The sequence below is a fragment of the Moschus berezovskii genome, chromosome 22, assembly GCF_049115385.1.
Source record: "Moschus berezovskii isolate FMDL1 chromosome 22, NW_MosBer_1.0, whole genome shotgun sequence".
Classification (NCBI taxonomy): domain Eukaryota; kingdom Metazoa; phylum Chordata; class Mammalia; order Artiodactyla; family Moschidae; genus Moschus; species Moschus berezovskii.
The window spans coordinates 27,189,521-27,210,396 of record NC_142481.1 but is presented as its reverse complement, the minus strand read 5'-3'; the positions used below and the strand labels follow the sequence as shown (position 1 = coordinate 27,210,396).

At 46.0% G+C, this 20,876-nt stretch overlaps 1 protein-coding gene across 1 annotated transcript in view; it reads left to right on the top strand.

Moving 5' to 3' along the window:
• CDH1 (cadherin 1) overlaps nt 1-20,876 on the top strand; it is a 79,054-nt gene that overhangs the window by 29,584 nt on the left and 28,594 nt on the right. The window lies entirely within an intron of this gene.

Below are 20,876 nucleotides of genomic sequence, written 5' to 3'. Positions count from 1 at the left end.
GGCGGGCTCCATAGGATCACAAAGAGTTGGACTCAACTGAGCACTTACACAAGCAATAGTCCAGGTGTCAAGAAATGAAGTGGGTCTGTGGGAAGCAGAGTTGGGTGTTTGATGTGTCTCACATGCCCATCACATGTGCTTTGTTTTTATAATTCACAGGACTCAGGGTTTGGAGGTTTGAAGTGAATTTATCAGCTGGTGCTCAGATCAGTCGGGGCTGGGAGGCAGTGGAAGCAGCCAGTCATTGTGGCCTTGGCTGAGCCCTTTCATTCTCTCCTCCTCCCTCCCGGCATCCACGATGTTAAGCGCTAAGCCTGTCTCGTGTAGGGCTACTCTTTGGGGATCTCAGGCCCCTTTATCAAAGACCATGGAGCATTCTGTAGGTCTCCATGTCTCCATTCTAATTCCAGGGGCTCTCATTTTCTCTGACACCCATTCACAGACCTGGAACCTTGGCTCAAGTCATGGGTGCTCACTGCTAAGTCCTCAGGGAGGGCGTCAGACTGAGCAGAACAGTGACTTGGGAAACTTCTTTTCATGGCTACAGAGAGGTTTCCAGGTGGCCTGCAAAGGGGTGGATGTTGCTCCAGTTCAGTTCAGGTCAGTGTTTGACTGTTTGTGACCCCCTGGTTTGCAGCACGATAGGCTTCCCTGTCCATCACCAACTCCCGGAGCTTGCTCAAACTCAGGTATATTAAATTGGTGATGCCATCCAAGCATCTCATTCTCTGTTGTCCCCTTCTCCCACATTCAATCTTTCCCAGCATCATGGTCTTTCCCAGTGAATCAGTTCTTCACATCAGGTGGCCGAAGTATTGGAGCTTCAGCATCAGTCCTTCCAATGAACATCCGGGACTGATATCCTTTAGGTTGGGCTGGTTTGATCTCCTTGCAGTCCAAGGGGCTCTCAAGAGTCTTTCAAACACCACAGTTCAAAAGCATCAATTCTTTGGCACTCAGCTTTCTTTATAGTCCAGCTCTCACATCCATACATGACTATTAGAAAAACCATATAGCTTTGACTACACAGACCTTTGTTGACCAAGTAATGTCTCTCCTTTTTAATATGCTGTCTAGGTTAGTTATAGCTTCTCTTCCAAGGAGCAAGGGTCTTTTAATTTCATGGCTGCTGTCATCCTCTGCAGTGATCTTGAAGTGAAGTCGCTCAGTCATGTCTGACTCTTTGCAACCCCGTGGACTGTAGCCTACCAGGCTCCTCTGTCCGTGGGATTATCCAGGCAAGAGTACTGGAGTGGGTTGCCAAACCTCTCTCACAGGTTCCGTTGTTTCCCCATCTATTTGCCGTGAAGTGATGGGACTGAATGCGATGATCTTCGTTTTTTGAATGTTGAGTTTTAAGCCAATTTTTTTACTCTCCTCTTTCACTTTCATTAAGTGGCTCTTGAGTTCCTCTTCGCTTTCTGCTGTAAGGGTGGTGTCATCTGTATATCTGAGATTACTGAAATATTAGTAACCTCAGTTGGTAAAGAATCCACCTGCAGTGTGGGAGACCTGGGTTTGATCCCTGGGTTGGGAAAATCCCCTGGAGAAGGGAAAGGCTACCCACTTCAGTATTCTGACCTGTGTCACAGAGTAGGACATGACTGAGCGACTTTCACTTTCAGAGATGATACTGCTCCCTCTGGGCCTAAAAGGTTGGAAAGAAGGATGGGAGCAGATTGACCTCTCATCAATCTGGTTTAGAGCCTGCCCACAGGCAAGGGACCACCACACCCCACAGCAGGAGCGGCAGATCCTGGTGGGGTGTGGATGGGCCAGAGGGACGCACTGACAGGGTTTTGGTTTCATGAGCGCATGCCAGAGTCTACCGCCTTGGTGGCCCTGTCTCTCCAGCTGGGTGACCTTAGACAGCTGTAGAAGTTTCTAGTTTCGTAAATCTATTGATATTACATGAACGACCACAAAGAAGGCTCTGCTGAGCTCTTGATAAGAACTCTTATCTCGTCCAAAGATCCCATGCATAGGGACCATTCTTTAGAAAGAGGAAGCTGAAGTCACATGGCTTGAGGCATGCTGTTACTGCTGCTGCTGCTAAGTCACTTCAGTCGTGTCCGACTCTGTGTGACCCCATAGATGGAAGCCCAGCAGGCTCCCCCGTCCCTGGGATTCTCCAGGCAAGAACACTGGAGTGGGTTGCTATTTCCTTCTCCAATGTGTGAAAGTGAAAAGTGAAAGTGAAGTCGCTCAGTCGTGTCCGACCCTTAGCGACCCCACAGACTGCAGCCTACCAGGCTCCTGCATCCATGGGATTTTCTAGGCAATAGTACTGGAGTGGCTTGCCATTGCCTTGGCTTGAGGCATAGATGAAATTAAAATCCAGGTCTATGAAGGGAAGTCAGGTTGCTCAGTCGTGTCCAACTCTTTGCAACCCCATGGATTGTAGCCTTCCAGGGTCCTCCGTCCTTGGGGTTTTCCAGTGGATTCTCCAGTTGGATTCTCCAACACTGGAGTGGGTTGCCATTTCCTTCTCCTATGAAGACTTTAAGCTTATACACAGAACCTCAGTCCGTATAGAGGCTGCACCCAAGGAAGCCATCAGGGTATGGGAGGCTGGCAGCCGCCTTCTGTGTTTGGGGTCAGCTCTTAGCAAAAACATTTCCTTCTCTTCTCAGGTGGCCTCATTAATTCTACTCTACTCTGGCCCTTATCTTGCCCTCTGGTGCCACCATCACCGACCCTTCTAGAAGGACTCTGCCCTGTGGATCTTGAGGACCAGTCTGTCCCTCACTCTGCCACTTACCCTCTGTGCCCCTTTTCCTCTGGACCAGTTTCACGGGTCAATGTCCCTCTTAAAGCATGACCCTTGGGGGAAAAAATAGCATTCATCATTTAGACCATTAGATTGTAACCCAGAGAAGTGTACTTAGCAAACCGCAAATAGAATCGACCAGAGTGGGACCAGATGGCCTCCTCTATCCTGGGTGTCTTGTTTCGGATAATGCAACTGAAGTCAGCATTAGGGGTTTGGGGAGCCTGAGTGCAGGGCTTTCCCATTGAAGTCAGTCAACCCAACACCTTCCCTCCTTCAGTCCAAAGAAAAGAAAAATGTCTGTTTGTGTGATGATGGGAAAGCAAACATGAAGCAGTTCCAGTGGCACAGAAGAGTACGAAGGCTAGCAGCCCTCCCATCTTTTACTTCCTCCACCAGCAGTTCGTCCCCTGAGACAACCAATGGTGGTGGTGGTTGTTCAGTTCAGTTCAGTTACTCAGTGGTGTCCGACTCTCCGCGACCCCATGGACTGCAGCACTCCAGGCTTCCCTGTCTTTCACTCTCTCCCTGAGTTTGTGCAAACTCGTGTCCATTGAGTCAGTGATGCTATCCAGCCATCTCATCCACCGTTACCCCCTTCTCCAGTGGCACCAGTTTCTTGTATCCTTTGGAAGACGTTCTAAACATTTTCTCTACCGTATTATTTTGCTTCTTGACGTTTCTTTAGAGACAGATTCCTCTCATGTTATTACATGTAGATTTACTTGATTCTTTTTAGTGGCTACCTTGTTCTTTAAAATTTCTGCAGTGTTTCCTATTGAGTGGTTCAGTTCAGTCCCTCAGTCGTGTCCGACTCTTTGCGACTCCATGGACTGCAGCATGCCAGGCCTCCCTGTCCATCACTAACTCCTGGAGTTCACTCAAACTCATGTCCATTGAGTTGGTGATGCCATCCAACCATCTCATTCTCTGTCGTCCCCTTCTCCTCCTGCCTTCAATCTTTCCCAGCATCAGGGTCTTTTTCAGTGAGTCTGTTCTTCACATCAGGTAGACAAACTATTGGAGTTTCAACTTCAGCATCAGTCCTTCCAATGAATATTCAGAACTGATCTCCTTTAGGATGGACTGGTTGGATCTCCTTGCAGTCCAAGGGGCTCTCAAGAGTCTTCTCCAACACCACAGTTCAAAAGCATCAATTCTTCTGGGCTCAGCTTTCTTCATAGTCCAACTCTTACATCCATACATGACTATTGGAAAACCATAACTTTGACTACATGGGCCTTTATTGGCAAAATAATGTCTCTGCTTTTTAATATGCTGTCTAGGTTGGTCATAACTTTTCTTCCAAGGAGCAAGTGTCTTTTAATTTCATGGCTGCAATCACCATCTGCGCCAATTTTGGATCCCAAGAAAATAAAAACTGTTTCCACTGTTTCCCCATCTATTTGCCATGAAGTGATGGGACCAGATGCCATGATCTTAGCTTTCTGAATGTTGAGCTTTAAGCCAACTTTTTCACTCTCCTCTTTCACTTTCATCAAGAGGCCCTTGAGTTCTTCTTCACTTTCTGCCATAAGGGTGGTATCATCTGCATATCTGAGGTTATTGATATTTCTCCTGGAAATCTTGATTCCAGCTTGTGCTTCCTCCAGCCCAGCGTTTCTCATGATGTACTCTGCATATAAGTTAAATAAGCAGGGTGACAATATACAGCCTTGACATACTCCTTTCCTGATATGGAACCAATCTGTTGTTCCATGTCCAGTTCTAACTGTTGCTTCCTGACCTGCATACAGATTTCTTAGGAGGCAAGTCAGGTGGTCTGTATTCCCATATCTTGAATTTTCCAGAGTTTGTTGTGGTCCACACAGTCAAAGGCTTTGGCATAGTCAATAAAGCAGAAATAGATATTTTTCTGGAACTCTCTTGCTTTTTCGATGATCCAACAGACGTCAGCAATTTGATTTCTGGTTTTTCTGCCTTTTCTAAATCCAACTTAAACATCTGGAAGTTCATGGTTCACGTACTGTTGAAGCCTGACTTGGAGAATTTTGAGCATTACTTCACTAGCATGTGAAAGTGAAGCTCACTCAGTCGTGTCCGACTTTGTGACCCCCATGGACTATACAGTCCATGGGATTCTCCAGGCCAGAATACTGGAGAGTGGGCAGCCTTTCCCTTTTCCAGGGGATCTTCCCGACCCAGGGATCGAACCCAGGTCTCCCACACTGCAGGCATATTCTTTACCACCTGAGTCACAAGGGAAGCCCAAGAATACTGGAGTGGTTAGCCTATCCCTTCTCCAGCATATCTTCCTGACCTAGGAATTGAACTGGCGTCTCCTGCATTGCAGGTGGATTCTTTACCAACTGAGCTGTGTGTAGCGTGTGAGATGAGTACAATTGTGCAGTAGTTTGAGCATTCTTTGGCATTGCCTATCTTTGGGATTGGAACGGATTGAGTGGTTGGCCATTGTTTATTTCATCAGGCTGCTATTGATGCTGTTTCCATGTTTTGCTACCGTGGTGAGTTCCTGTGTGTATCTGTCTCATGCACGTGTGTGGGTCCCTCTGTGGGATGAGGTCCTGTGTGTGGGCTCTGCTGGATGAGAGGATGTGAGCATGTGACATCTATACATGTGGTCTGGATGCCCTCTGAAAAAAGTCATACTGATTCTACTAGCCACGCTGTTCAACACAGCCTTTGAGCACTACTTCTTACACTTCAGCCTCTGTGTCACCAATGAGTAAATCAACCCTGAATGAATGAATGAAAGGGACTTGCCTGAGCACTCATCTTCCTGACCAACCCCAGAGAGAATCCATCACCTGACTTAGTTCTTCCTAGACCAGCTGATCATTTCCCCTGCAGCACCCCTTCCTTCTCCAATCATGTGTGGGTCATCCCTGCTCTTTCCCACCACTCCCACTGAGCCCTTTCTATAGTCTCCTGCATCTTGGGTTGCTGAGATTCTCAGAGGGATCGAGATCCTCTGAATAATTGCAAAAATTAATGTTTTCCTACAAAGTAAATAGCAATTTGCCTGTGCTCCCTGTGAGGTTTTTGGTTTTGTTTTTTAACCTTTTGAACAGATAATACATTTCTGGCTGGAAAATCAACTAATATAAAAAATTATACAGGAAAAATTTCTACCCCCAACCAATCCTCTTTGGGTCCAACAGTAGCCCCTCCCCCAGACTTGTAATCCCAGTTATTTTTCTGAGATGCAAATACAAGGAAAGGTGAACCTGTAATCTTAATCCCCCTGCACTGTTTTGCACCTTGCTTTTATCCCATTCTTGGAGAAGGAAATGGCAACCCACTCCAATATTCTTGCCTGGAGAATCCCATGGACGGAGGAGCCTGGTGGGCTACAATCCATGGGGTCGCAAAGAGTCAGACACGACTGAGTGACTTCACTTCACTTCACTTTATCCCATTAATGTCTTAAAGTACATTCACAGCAGTGCATCAGGAACCGTCTCATTTGTTTTAGAGTCACATCAGATTTCATTGTAAGAAAATTCCACAGTTTAAACTAACCCTCTCTTGATGGATGCTTGAGTTCTCTGCCATGTTTTGCTAGTACAAACAATGCCTTAGTGAATAACCTTGACATATGTCATTCTGCATGTATGCAAGTTTCCAATTGTTGATTGGAAAATGGGAAGAAGCCAGGTAAAGAAACCACTGAGTCTTGGAAGAACTGCAACCAGAAAAATAAAGTGTGAGAAGCACTGCTGGGGCAGGTGCCACAGGGCCTTGTGGCAGCAAGTGTACCCTGAGAATTAGCCCCAGGACCCTGGCTGTGCCCAACACATGCTTGCATGTGGGACGTGTGGCCTGGGGAGTCATCATGTAATTTTCTTCTTTTCATGGTCTTGCCTACTTGGAAATCTTGGGGTGAGCTCCCTGGCCTGAGACATTTCTGCTTTTCCCTGGGACTCAGAGGGAAGGGAATGGTTGTGGGGCTTCTTTCCCAGGAGCCTGTGCACGTGGGGGCCGAGCATTCACCTCCAGAGCCAGCTGAGCAGATCAGGCAAACGCTCTTGGAAGCAACGGCCTTTCCCATCAATGCTTATTTGTTCTTGATGAGGAAAAACGATGCTGGCCTCCATTGAAAAAGAGAAAGCCTCCTCTTGTAAGTGCTCTTGGACAAGTGAGCACTTGTTTCGGAGTCATCTGCAAGAGCATGTGACCTGGAGACTCTGTGGGAAATGCCTGACTTGTGCAGCTTTGGCGTCCAGCTGTGCTTGGGGAGTTCTGCTCCAAATGTCAGAGGCAGAGGGCCCAAGCTTTTCCAGCACAGCCCACAGCTGGAAATGGTACAAGCCTCATATTCATTCTTTGTGTTGGAGAAGAGGTTTCCGGACCTTGTTCATGAGTTACTGAATGATTCAAAATCTTGAGCTCCATGCTGGTGTCAGCATGTTTCCACATCCACTAGTGCTGGGGAAATGCTGCCCCCAGATTGGAAACATCTATCTGGGTTATATCCATGTACAGAGAGTCAGTCTCTGGGTTTAGCAACCTGCCTTTGTGCCCAGCATGGGTTTGGACCCATCTCATCTGGCAGTCACCTTCCCCTGGAGCCTCTCTCCTTCAAGGCAGAGCAGTTTTAGCCCAGTGGTTCAACCAGCCTTGGCTGGTCCTGGGTGTGTGACTCTCAAGCTTCATAGACTGACTGGCTCTCCGACCTTGAACAGGTGACTCAAGCCTTTCTGGACCTCAGGGGCTCATCAAGATGAAGGGGATTAAAAAACCCCACCTGCTTCCTAGCAGTTTAGGAGTCAGTGTTTGTGAAGTGCTCAGCACAGTGCCCACACATAATGACTGTCATTATATGGAATATTTACTCTTCTAATTATTATTCATTAAGAATGATTTATGGCCTCTTTTCCTTCCCTACTTTTTCATCACTCTGACCTTGTGTTTTTAGATGAATGGGTTTGTGTCTTTTATGAACCTTGGGACTTAAACTCATGGGGTCCTCCTCAAAGGAAATCCCTAGTAATAACTATATTTTTGCAGGTTCATTGAGATGTAATTTACATACCATAAAGTTTACCCACTGCATACAGCCAGGTCATATTTCTAAATGTACGCAACTGCGTGGTAGCCTCAGTCTAGTTTTAGAATACTCTTGCACGCATGCGTGCTAAGTTGCCAGTTGTGTCTGACTCTTTGCGACCCCATGGACTGCAGCACACAAGGCTTCCCTGTCCATCACCAACTCCCAGAGCATGCTCAAACTCATGTCTGTCGAGTCGGTGATGCCAGTCCACTTTGGTCATCCCCTTCTCCTGCCTTCAATCTTTCCCAGAATCAGGGTCTTTCCCAATGAATCTCTGGTTTCCTAGAATTTCTAGTACCCTGCTTCAGACTAACTGAATCCTATCTCCATGACTGGAAGTCTTTTGTCATTTTCTTTAATTTAGCATAACACCTTTAAGGTTTATCTATGCTATTAAATCTTCTAAAATATTTATTTATTTGGCTGCACTGAGTCTTAGTTGCTGCATATGAGCTCCTCCAGTTGCAGCATGCAGAATCTCTAGTTGTGAGGTGCAACCTCTTAGTTGCGGCACATGGGATCTGGTTCCTTGGCGTGGGATCGAATCTGGGCTCCCTGCATTGGCAGAGTGGAATCTTAGCTGCTGGACCACATTCTATTGATGAGTAGCTATACCATATTTTCTCCATCCTAATAACTATATAGTTGCATTTTTTTAAATGGGAAAATGGGGAGAAGGAAGAAAATGGGAAAAAATGATGTTTAAAAATATAGTAGTGTTCATACTCTAATTTTAGAAAAACAGAGGATATCATAGGATGGATATCAGGGTTAAGTAAGTGAATCAGGAGACGGGTGGACCAGGATCTGAAGGACACATAACAGAGCGTTGACAGCAGCTTCTCTGCATGGTTGGGTCCATGAGTGCTTTGTGCTCTCTCTTTTTTTTCCCCCTCTCCTTTTAAATTTTTTGATAATAGCTCTGAGATATAATTCACACATCTTAACATTCCTCCCTTTTAAAGTGTAGGATTCAATGGCTTTTCCAGATATTCACAGAGTTGTGCTACCATAGACAATTTTAGTTTTGTTTTTTTAAAAAAACCTAAAACCTAAGCAACTACTTACTCCCTATAGATTTGCCTGTTTTAGATATTTCATATAAATTGAGCCATCCAGTACATGGTCTTGTGTGACTGGCTTCTTTCAGCATAATGTTTTCAACATTTACCCATGGTGCAGCTTGTAGTAGTAATGACTTAATTACGAGCAGTAATTAATTAATTACTAACAGAAAGTAATTCATCTTTTTTTATTGCAGAGTGATTTCTATTGTGTGGATGAATACACTACACTTTGTTTATTCTTCAGTTGGACATTTGGTTTGTCGCCACTTTTTGGTTGTCATAAATAATACTACCTCCACTATACACAAGTATTGTTTTTGGAATTAAAAACAAAAAACTAAGATTTGGGAAAAAATAGGTGTGGGTGGTAAAGACTTTGATAAGAAGTGACTGAGGAACGTGAGGTGTGTGCTAACCTACCATGTTAGCATCCAACAGCCCAGAGTAAATGGAAGGGAGATCACCAGGTGGGCTCACATCCTACTACTGTCAGAGAGACGGTGGTGGGGACTGAAGGAGACTCAGGCTGGAGAAGCAGAACAATGCCAGGGTCCCTACTATGGGTCTTGGGGCCAGCCAGATTTGTATTTGAATCCCAGCTCTGCTGCTCATTGCTGTGTGACCTTGAGAGAGTCACTTAACATCTCTGAGCCTTTATCATTAAAACTTGAGTGATAACTTCCCTCATTGGTTGTTGTGTTATTTTTGCCTTTTGTCTCTCCCTGGGGAAGCCTTTGTGGGACCATTCTCCACCAGGCGCTGCTCCAGGTGCCTGGGGGAAAGGTTTAAAATTCAATATCCTCTAGCCTCAGAGATCAGTTTGCCTATGGCATAGCCCAAGCCTGGGTATTTTTAAGAAGCATCCTGGGGTAGTCTCTAGGATAGACCACCTGATGCTAAGAGCTGACTCTTTGGAAAAGACCCTGATGCTGGAAAGAAGGCCAGAAGGAGAAGGGGGCGACAGAGGATAAGACGGTTGGATGGCATCAACTCGACTCAACGGATGTGAGTTTGAGCAAGCTCTGGGAGATAGTGAAGGACAGAGAAGCCTGGTGTGCTGCAGTCCATGGGGTTGCAAAGAGTCAGACACTGCTGAGCACCTGACCTGAAGAGGATAGTCTCTGTGCAGGGCACATTATACTAGACCCCAGACGGAGATGAGGTTGGGGTATTTTGGTCAAAGTGCTTTATTTCATAAGTGGGCAGCCAAGAACTGGAGACCCCTTCCTGGCGCATGGGAACCTAGGAGCCAGTCCCCCAGCCCAGGAATGCCAGCCGCCCCTTCCCCTGAGGAGTCAGCAGGAGGTGGAGGGAGAAAGGTGCTCCCTGGCCTCTGGGAGCCCAACAGAAAGGAAAAGTGGGCAGATTCTTTGGTGTGGGTGGAAGTCTTTTCTTTCTAATCAATAAGCAAACAGTTCCTGGAGTTGCCCAACCTGGCCACAGGAATGTTTCCTGGATTGCAGCCGGTGGGAATAATCAATTAGCACCTCTATTCAGGCAGGCAGATCGGTCGTTTGTGTATTTAACTGGCAGCCAGAAGCTGGATAATAAAACTCCTCCAATTTAAGTGTGTAAGCCAGAGGGCTTCTCGTTCTCTTGGATGAAACCAAACCAGTTTCCCTCCTCCCTGTGACAGCAAAGAGGTCCCTGTGCACCTCTGCAGTGGGCAGGCGGCCAGCCCCTTCTTAACAGTAGGGTTCACCTGCCTCCCTTTTTAAAATGAATGGCAGTGAGATTCCTTGGCAGTTAGTGTCCACCCTGGAAACTGAAGGCAAGGCGTCAGTCTCAGACTTGAGCAGAGAAGAAAGCCTCGCTTCTCCAGTTGAGACACCAGAGCCCCTCCCCGCACCTAGGCAGGAAGACGGTGATTGAACAGGGTGAGGTTTTTATCAATGGGTTCGTTTTTTGAACTATCCAGGACAGGCCCAGAAAGGCAAGGGATTTCAAACTGAATTCTTTTCTGGCTCTGATCTCAAGGGCAGGTGGTCTGGGGAGGCCCCCTGGTCCTTCTAAACTGGAGGGACAGGAGCCAACGCCCCTCCCAGGCCTGCGTGGGAGCCACGTGCCAGTGTTACTCTCATCCCACTAGGATGTGAGTCCTGGGAAGGCAGAGTCTTCAGCCCTGGAACAGCCCAGCAAAAGTGGGTATGCTGTGCTGAGCAGGCCACCTACTGCCCCTTGCCGTGTGGCTGGGTCCCTTGGTCTGGCACGCAGCCAGAAGCTGGGGCCATCTCTTCAAATGCTCCCCCTCCTTTTTTTTTCTAAATTATTTTATTATTCCTCTTGTGTATGTGTTAGTCGCTCAGTTGTGTCCGACTCTTTGTGACCCCATGGACTGCAGCCCACCAGGTTCCTCTGTCCATGGAATTTCCCAGGCAAGAATACTGGAGTAGGTTGCCATTTCCTTCTCCAGAGGATCTTCCTGACCCAGGGATCAAAGCCGGGTCTCCTGCATTGCAGGTGGATTCTTTACGTTTGAGCCACATGGAAGATTATTCATGTTCTTGTATCCGTGCAGTGGAATATTGTTTGTGTGTTAATTGTTATTTGGTTTATTTTTTGGCCACGCCTTTGTGGCATGTGGGATCTTAGTTCCCCGACCAGGGATCAGCCCATGCCCTCTTCAGTGGACGCATGAAATCTTCCCCACTGGACTGCCAGGGAAGTCCCTTAAATGCCTCTTTTTGAGCTTTCCCTAAATGCATTTTAATTGTCCCCTCCAGCCCTGCTGCTACAAAGAAGCTTGGAACCCCCTTACCTATTTGTTTTTCTCTATTAACATTTTTCATTCTATTTGTTAATTATCTCTTCCCCACTGGAATGAAAGCCCCATGAGGACAGGATGTGAGCTTTGTTCACTGCTGTATTTCCCAGGCCTTAGAATGATGCTTGGCAACAAGTAAAGGCTCTGTAAATATTTGTTGAAGAAAGAATCCTTGAAGCAATCCCTTGAAGGAAATGAAGCTGCTTCCTCCTACGGAAAGGGGAAAATGATACTTAAGGAGGGAGGTCGAAGTGACTTGTCTACAGTGGCACCTAAAACAGCGAAGCTGGGGTTTAACCCTACCGTGGTTGACCCCATTCACACAAATGTAAAACCATAAAAGTATTTGCACTGGCTTGTACCCAACTGTGGAAGTGCTGTTTGTGACATTTTTCACTGTGCTGATTGCGATCAGCATCCATGGTATTTGCAGTCTGAGAATGTTCTGCATTAGCCCAAGCAGAAACACAATCTGGGAGCAAATATGCCTTGCTGGAGTGACCCAGGAGGCATGAGCGTAACCTTAAAACAAAGGTGGAGGACTTCCCTGGTGGTCCATTGGTTAAGAATCCATGGAACATGGGTTCAATCCCTGGTCTGGGAAGATCCCCCATGCCACAGAGCAACTAAACCCGTGTGCCAGAAGTACTGAGCCTGTGCTCTAGAACCTGGGAGCCACAACTACTGAAGTCCCATGCCGCAACTCCAAAAGCTCGAGTGTTCTGCAACAGGATAAACCACCACAGTGAGAAGCCCACACACCCCAACTGGAGAGTAGTCTCCGTTCACTGCAGCTAGAGAAAGCCCACACGCAGCCATGAAGACCCAGCACAGCCAGAAATAAAGAAATAAATACATACATCTTTCAAACAGAGGGGGAGATCCAGGGTGATGATCACCCCTTTATCCTGTGGGCGCATCTTCACAGGGCTCTGGGATAACTCGTCCTTCCACCGCAGCCTCACCATTTTCTCTGCACACTGTTGCCCCCTCCACTCCAGTCTGTTTGGATGGAAACAGAGAGGAGGAGACTTTGTTCCTTGCCTCCCTCCCGGGCGGCGCCCATTGTTGACATCTGTTTTTAGAGTGTGAGTTATAATTTGTTCTGGGCAACAACATGCTTGGAGGCCAGGAGAAAGAACTTGATAAGCTTCATGAGAATAAACTTCCCTTGAAGATCCCAAACACCACAGATCTAGCACAGTCAAACAAATAAGTACTAAAAATAAAAAATTTCCCATCCCTGGGATCCCATGGGAGCTGCCTGTCGACAAGGGCGGTTTGATGGGCTGCCAGCGCCCTGGCCAAGAACGCCCTGGGGGAGCACAATGCACAGGCTCTTGTGGACACACCTGTGAGTTGTGCTTGTGCAACGTGATATTCCAAGCTGCTTATCTTAACCAGAAAAAATGTCTGGGAGTTAAGTTGGCCGATCAAAGGAAATCTGACTTATTTCAACTTAAGTGACGCAGTGACCTAAGGCAGAACATTCTTGAATCTTTAAAACTCCCTCCTTTGCTTGGCTGTCTAGTTGTCCTTAATGTTTTTCTGAGGCCCCGGCACTGGATTTCCAGGGTGTCACTTTAATCTTTCATTCGAGGAGAGAGGGGGTGAGTGTGTGTGTCTTGTGGAGATAGGGACAGGGAAACTTGGCTATTTTTATTCTGGTTCCCCTCCACCTGTCCCATTCTGTCTTGTGAACTCACTTCCCTGTGGCCATTCAGCTAGCAACCAGTGTCACAAATGGCTCATCAAAGCAGGAGGCAGGCCGCCTGGTGGTTAAGTCCTGATGGGGCGTCAGACCACAGGCCCTGCCACTTCATAGCTAGGTGGCTTGGTCACGTCTCTCCATGGAGACTTCTGAGCCCACTTCCTCATTTAGAAGGCAGGGCTGCTGGGACTCTGCACACCAGGGCTGCTATGTCTAGTCAGGCTGTTAGGTGGTGTTACTTCTCGTAGTTCTCAGTAACAAGTGGGCACACATAACTGGAGATTTATCGGAGCTAAAATGATAGTCTTCCTGGTGCAACTTGAATCTCAACATTGCCCGAGTGTGGACAAACTGGAGGCCTCATCATCCTTTCTCTCCTGTTTTTTTAAACATTGAATTACATTTTCTGCTGAGCACGGGTGACTATTAAACCTGGAATGGCTAGTAATTTCATGAACACCCACCAAAGGAAGACATTCCAGTCACCCAGTGCCATCAAAGAAAATAGAACCTAGAAAGGAACTTTCTAGGTGGTCGTACCCATGGAGATTTAGGGCTCTGTGGTTGGAGTTAGAAACACTGTGACTCTCTAGCAAAGCGAACACCTGCCCAGCCAGACGATACATATCTGTCTCCCAAGGTTCCTTTCATCCATCAAGTAAGACTTCTTGTTCCTTGAGTATTTAAATTAGAAACGGAAACCCTTGGTTTGGGGGTGCACAATGGCAGTGTGGTCCCCCGGATCTCCAAGAGCTTGTGATCTTGCCCTTGAGGTTGTGTGTAAAATTTTCTCATCTGATGCTTTGTTCCACTGGTCCCTGAAATAAAAGCAAATGCAGTGTTCTTTGGTGTTAGCCTTGGAAAATGCCTCCTGCGGAGAGGGAGACGTCGCAGAAGGCACCTCTGTGTGTGTTGCAGGGAAAACCCCACGTGCAGGTAGTTGCTTCTGAGAGACCCGGTGATCCCGCTCCTTACCAAATAACTATGGGGAGCTGAATCTGATGGCAGGCCCCATCCTTACATCTCCCTAAAATATATGGAGGCTTCGGAGACTGTCTTGTTCCTACCCACTCACATTCCAGTTGGGCGGGGGTGAGAGAAGAAATGGGAGCCTTCAGGCAGGACTGTTTGTGGCACGAAGCAATTCCAAGCAAAGAATGTTGCCGCCCTAAGACTACAAAGCTTTTCATGGACTTGGGTTTCATTTGTATTTGTACTTCAGGCATCTCTTCCGGGGGTCCTCAGATTAAGCTACTAATTCTGCCAAATACGCAAGAAAATGGGGTGCTTGTAGGATGAATGACAACTTACAGGAGTCACAGTGTGCTGAAGATGCTTTTTATAATATACACACATATATATTTTGTCTGGCTGCGTGGCTGCACCAGATCTTAGTTGTGGGATCTTTTGTTGCGGCATGCAAATTCTTGGTTGGAAGCACAGAGTCTTTAGCCACTGGACGATGAGGGAAATCCCTAAAGGTACTTGTTACATCACTCTTCTTTTTGTCATTTTAAAAAGTGACTCACTGTAATTGTAACTTACCATACAATACAAAAATGTTTCAGGAAGTTACGTTTTTTAAAACTGCCTCCAACTGTACCTCTTTCAACCTTCCCTCCACCTCCACTCAAATTACTGTCAACCTCCTGCTGTGTAGAATTCCAACTGTTCTGGAATGTCTTTTTTTGTGGGTCCCCCCCCCCCCCCCCGCATAAGAAGTATTCCATCCCCATTTTGTAAATGGGAATAGTAGTGAAGAATCCTCACTCTAGGATCAGACAACCCGGCCCCTCCTCACACCAGCCTTTAATTCAGGGCAAAGAAAATGGGACTGGTGATACCTACACCACAAGATGGCCTGGGGTGGGGGATTCAATCAGAAAATTGGACACAAGGAGCACAGGACAAGAGTCTGACTTGTAGAGAGGCAGAGTGGTCAGGAGCGTGAACTCTCAGATGTACCTAAGTTCCAGTCCAGGCTCTGCCACTTAGTAACTGCCTCAGTTTCCCTGTCTATAAAAAGGGGATGCTGATGACAGCAACTTCACAGAGTTCTGGGATTAAATGAGTTAGTATTTGTGAAATGCTTAGAATAGAACCTGACACATAATGTTCTCACATGTTTAGATATTAAGAAAATAGTGAATAAAAGGTAGTTGAAGCTATTGAATCTAGTTTTTTATGGTGATGATGATGTTATGGTCTTCCCATTTAGAGATGGCCCATGGGTTCTTGGTTCTTATCATTAGGATCTAGTTTCGAAGCCAAGTGACCAAATGACTGGTTTAGGAAAGGACAACATGCTGATTTAATACTTAGTTCTTTGCTGTCTATTTTATTTAACTTTTTATTTTAGAAATGTTCAAGTAGGACTTCCCTGGCAGTCCAGTAGTGGAGACTCTTTCACTGCAAGGGGCGAGAGTTCAATCCCTGGTCAGGGAACTAAGACATGTCATGCAGTGCAGACACACAAAAAAACAACACTTTTTTTTTTTTTTTAAAGAAATGTTCAGATATCAGTTCAGTTCAGTTCAGTCGCTCAGTCGTGTCCGACTCTCCGCGACCCCATGAATCACAGCACGCCAGGCCTCCCTGTCCATCACCAACTCCTGGAGTTCACTCAAACCCATGTCCACAGAGTCGGTGATGCCATCCAGCCATCCCATTCTCCGTCGTCCCCTTCTCCTCCCGCCCCCAACCTTTCCCAGCATCAGAGTCTTTTCCAGTGAGTCAACCCGTCGCATGAGGTGGCCAAAGTATTGGAGTTTCAGCGTTAGCATCAGTCCCTCCAATGAACATCCAGGATTGATCTCCTTTAGAATGGACTGGTTGGATCTCCTTGCAGTATAAGGGACTCTCAAGAGTCTTCTCCAACACCACAGTTCAAAAGCATCGATTCTTCGGCGATCAGCCTTCTTCACAGTCCAACTCTCACATCCATACATGAACACGGGAAAAACCATTGCCTTGACTAGACGGACCTTTGTTGGCAAAGTAATGTCTCTGCTTTTTAATATACTATCAAGGTTGGTCATAACTTTCCTTCCAAGGAGCAAGCGTCTTTTAATGGCTGCAATCAGCATCTGCAGTGATTTTGGAGCCCCAAAAAATAAAGTCTGACACTGTTTCCACTGTTTTTCCATCTATTTCCCATGAAGTGATGGGACCAGATGCCATGATCTTTGTTTTCTGAATGTTGAGCTTCAAGCCAACCTTTTCACTCTCCTCTTTCACTTTCCTCACGAGGCTTTTGAGTTCCTCTTCACTTTCTGCCATAAGGGTAGTGTCATCTGCATATCTGAGGTTATTGATATTTCTCCCAGCAATCTTGATTCCAGCTGGTGCTTCTTCCAGCCCAGCGTTCCTCATGATGTACTCTGCATATAAGTTAAATAAGCAAGGTGACAATATACAACCTTGACGTACACCTTTTCCTATTTGGAACCAGTCTGTTGTTCCATGTACAGTTCTGACTGTTGCTTCAGATATACCCAATCCTAACATACTGATCTTCTGGTTTCTTCAGTTTGCCAGTCTTATTTCCCCCTACATGCTGGCGTTAGTGTTCCCTGTGGTTCTGAGACACTGTCCAGCCCTTGCCAGGGTTGAAGCCAGCTTCCCAGAGCCTTCTCAGAACTGGAGATCCCCTCAGTCTTTTCTGTAATTTCTAGCTAATCATCCCAGAGGCTCAGGTTGCACAGAAAGATAATAGGCCTTAATGAGCACCTGGAAATTCAGGTTGGGCCTGCCTGTGGCGCATACATTACTTCTGTCACTTCTCACAGGGTAGGGCTTAGCCACCATTAAGACAAGATGCCCCACAGCAGGTTAAGAGCCTTGCATTAAGTTATTTGCAAAACCATTTTCATTTTTTCAGGCTGCCACCCTTGGCAAGTCCAGTCATGCTCGTCCCAGCTCTCACTGCCCAGATCTGGGCCGGCTGGGGAACAGAATTCAGTGTGGAAAATGAGGGTGACTCTTGTTTCTTGATTATATGGCAAGCCCCCCCAAACACAGCCCTGTGGCCCCATTGTTTCTGCTGGGGTGTGGTTGGGAGAGGGTTGTGATCACATTCACTGTCTCGGTTAATCTCACAAAACCCTGAAGAGGTGGGCTCAGTCAGTGGTGATATCCTTTAGGTGCCAGTAGAAAAAACTGAAGCCCAGAGAGGTTAAGCATTTTGTGTAAGGTCACTCTGCAAGAACATGGCAGAATGTGGGTTTATATAATCATTCCAGTCACAGACTCTGAGGCTCTTCTTGTCAACCTCTTCCTGTCATTTAAAAAAATCCTTGCCATGCTCACCTCTCCCCAACCCCTTCAAATTTGGGAAATCAGTTGTAGAACCAGACTAGGCATGTGGCATGGTTTTGATTTTTTTTAAATTTTATTTTATTTTCAACAAACTGGCAAAGGAGGGTTCAGGGAGTGATTGAGACTAGGTTACTCATATTAAGGGCCATCCCAACTCTGCAGTTCACTAGTTATAGGGATCAAACAAATGTCTTAACCTCTGTTAGCCTCAGTTTCTTCATCTACAAAATGGGAATAATCGTGGTGCTTATCCTCCTGCCCCCTGCTGCTGTTGCCCCCTAACAAGGTCTTATTTTCTCTAGCAAGGGTGGGGCTGTTGGTGTCAGAAAAGTTGGCAATGGTGGCCCCTAGTGGAACAAATGAGAACTGCAGGCCAGACACCGTGACCGACTTGAGGGTTTTCTGGCAGAGACCTGTCCATGGCATGATCCATGTCCATATAGAAGGTTAGTCTAGCCATGTAAAATAGGCAAAACAACAGGACTTTTTTTTAAAAATAAAATACCTCTTGGAAAAACTAAAAATTGCATTGGAGGAATTAGAGACAATTATTTGAAAGGGAGAACAGACCGATTTGAGTTTCCCAGAATTAACTTTCATCGACTGTTCCTTCTGGCTGGAAGGCCCTTGAGCCAAGATTTCTATAAGGTTGACTCCTTCAGGTCTCAGTTCAGACACTTACAATTTCAGAGAGGCCAGCTTTCACCATCCAGTAAAAGTTATACACTCTCCATACTTCTTCACCGTCACTCTTCCCCCCACCCCCTCCACGTCACTCTATTATCCTCTTTTTAAATTCCTTTATGTCTAGCATTTGTCACTACCTGAGATTCAGTTTTGTTACATGTCCATCTCTTTCATGATTTAGTATAAGCTCAGTGGAAGCAGGTGCCTTGCCTGTCTATTCACAATTTTGTCCTTACTGCCCAGCACAATGTCTGACAAATTATTTGATAGAAACTTGTTAAATGAGTCCTTTGGGACTCTGATGTTTAATGCAGACACTTTTCATTACAGCTTCTCCAGCATTGGGTATTAATGCTTTTTAAGTTTTAATACTTTAATGACTATAAAGTTTTAAGTATCTTTGTCTCTAAGCCACTGATCTTAAGTTCCCTCATCCAAGTAGTCCTCTTCTGTCTTTTGCATTTGTCTCACTGCACTGTATGATCAGGTTAAAGATTTTCCTGTGAAATCTTCACTGTCTCCCCTGACAGTGATGAGCTTCTCCACTGGGTGGTCTCAGATTGCAAGCAGGCATTAACCTCTCAATGCCTCAGAAAATAAGCATATAATCAGTTCTAAATGAATATCTGCCATTATCAATGTCTTTTGTGGAATACTGAATTAATGAAGTGTCTAGTATGTGCCAGGCACTGTTCTGTGTATCTTATAACAACCCTAGGAGTAGTTGTTGTCAAACACCTTCATTCTATAGATGGGTAAACTGGAGCACTGAGAGATTCAGTGATGTGCCCAAGGTCTCAGAGCTAATAAGCAGAACCAGGACTTGAGCTCTACCCTTGACAGTAAATAAGACCATGTTTGAAGAGTGAGCACCATGATTACCCTCATTTTCAAGATGAAGAAAAGAAAGTGAAAGTTATTCTCAATTGTGTCTGACTCTCTGCGACCCCTTGGACTGTAGTCTGCCAGGTTCCTCTGTCCATGGAATTCTCCAGGTCAGAATACTTGAGTGGGTAGCCGTTCCCTTCTCCAGGGGATCTTCCTAATCCAGGAATCAAACCCAGGTGTCCTGCATTGCAGGTGCATTCTTTACCAGCTGAGCCACAGGGAAGCCCGATGAAGAGACTGTGGTTAAAAAATTTGCCTAGGTCCTTACTCTTAACCATTATGTCCTGCTGGCTTCTTCTTATTATCTGCCACTGTTAATTGAAATGTAAACCGTTTGCTTATTTATCTATTTATTTTTAATTTTGGCTGCATGGACTCTTTGTTGAGGCACGTGGGCTCAGTAGCTGTGGGCTTAGTTACCCTGTGGCATGTGGGATCTTAGTTTCCCAACCAGGGATTGAACCTGCATCCCCTGCTTTGGCAGTCAGATTGTTTAACCACTGGACTGCCAGGGAAGTCCCTATACTATTTATTTAAATGTACTTATTCCGTAGTATTACACTGGGCTGGAAGAAGCACAAGCTGGAATCAAGATTGCTGGGAGAAATATCAATAACCTCAGATATGCAGATGACACCACCCTTATGGCAGAAAGTGAAGAGGAACTCAAAAGCCTCTTGATGAAAGTGAAAGAGGAGAGTGAAAAGGTTTTGGCTTGAAGCTCAACATTCAGAAAACAAAGATCATGGCATCTGGTCCCATCACTTCATGGGAAATAGATGGGGAAACAGTGGAAAGTGTCAGACTTCATTTTTGGGGGCTCCAAAATCACTGTGGATGCTGATTGCAGCCATGAAATTAAAAGATGCTTACTCCTTGGAAGGAAAGTTATAACCAACCTAGATAGTATATTAGGAACTGTGGTGCTGGAGAAGACTCTTGAGAGTCCCTTGTACTGCAAGGAGACCCAACCAGTCCATTCTAAAGGAGATCAATCCTGGGTGTTCATTGGAAGGACTGATGCTAAAGCTGAAACTCCAATACTTTGGCCACCTCACGCGACGAGTTGACTCACTGGGAAAGACTCTGATGCTGGGAAGGATTGGGGGCGGGAGGAGACAGGGATGACAGAGAATGAGATGGCTGGATGACATCACCGACTCGATAGACATGAGTTTGAGTGAACTCCGGGAGTTAGTGATGGACAGGGAGGCCTGGCGTGCTGTGATTCATGGGGTCGCAAAGAGTCGGACACGACTGAGTAACTGAACTGAACTGAATCCGTAGTATCTCAGTGTCTCTAACTTTTGGACTCAATAGGTATTCTGTCTCAGTTATTTTTCACGTTATCAAGAGTCTTGAAGGAGTGGCCCTTTTTATTACTGAAGAGGAAAAGTTACTTTCTAGGCAGGTTACTGTTAGTCTCCAAGTGGGTGAGAAAAGAATCACCACGGTTAAATCGCCCTGGACTTGTGAAGATGGCACCTGCTACTTTGTTATCGTTGCCGTTTGTCACCAGACTGGTTTGTTTACCTTGTGCCTGTTTTGTGTGAGTTAGACTTTTATTGGGTGAATGCAGTTCCGTTTCTGGAAAAGGAATGCTGTTTCGTCTCCCCAGTTTTCTAATCACTGTCATT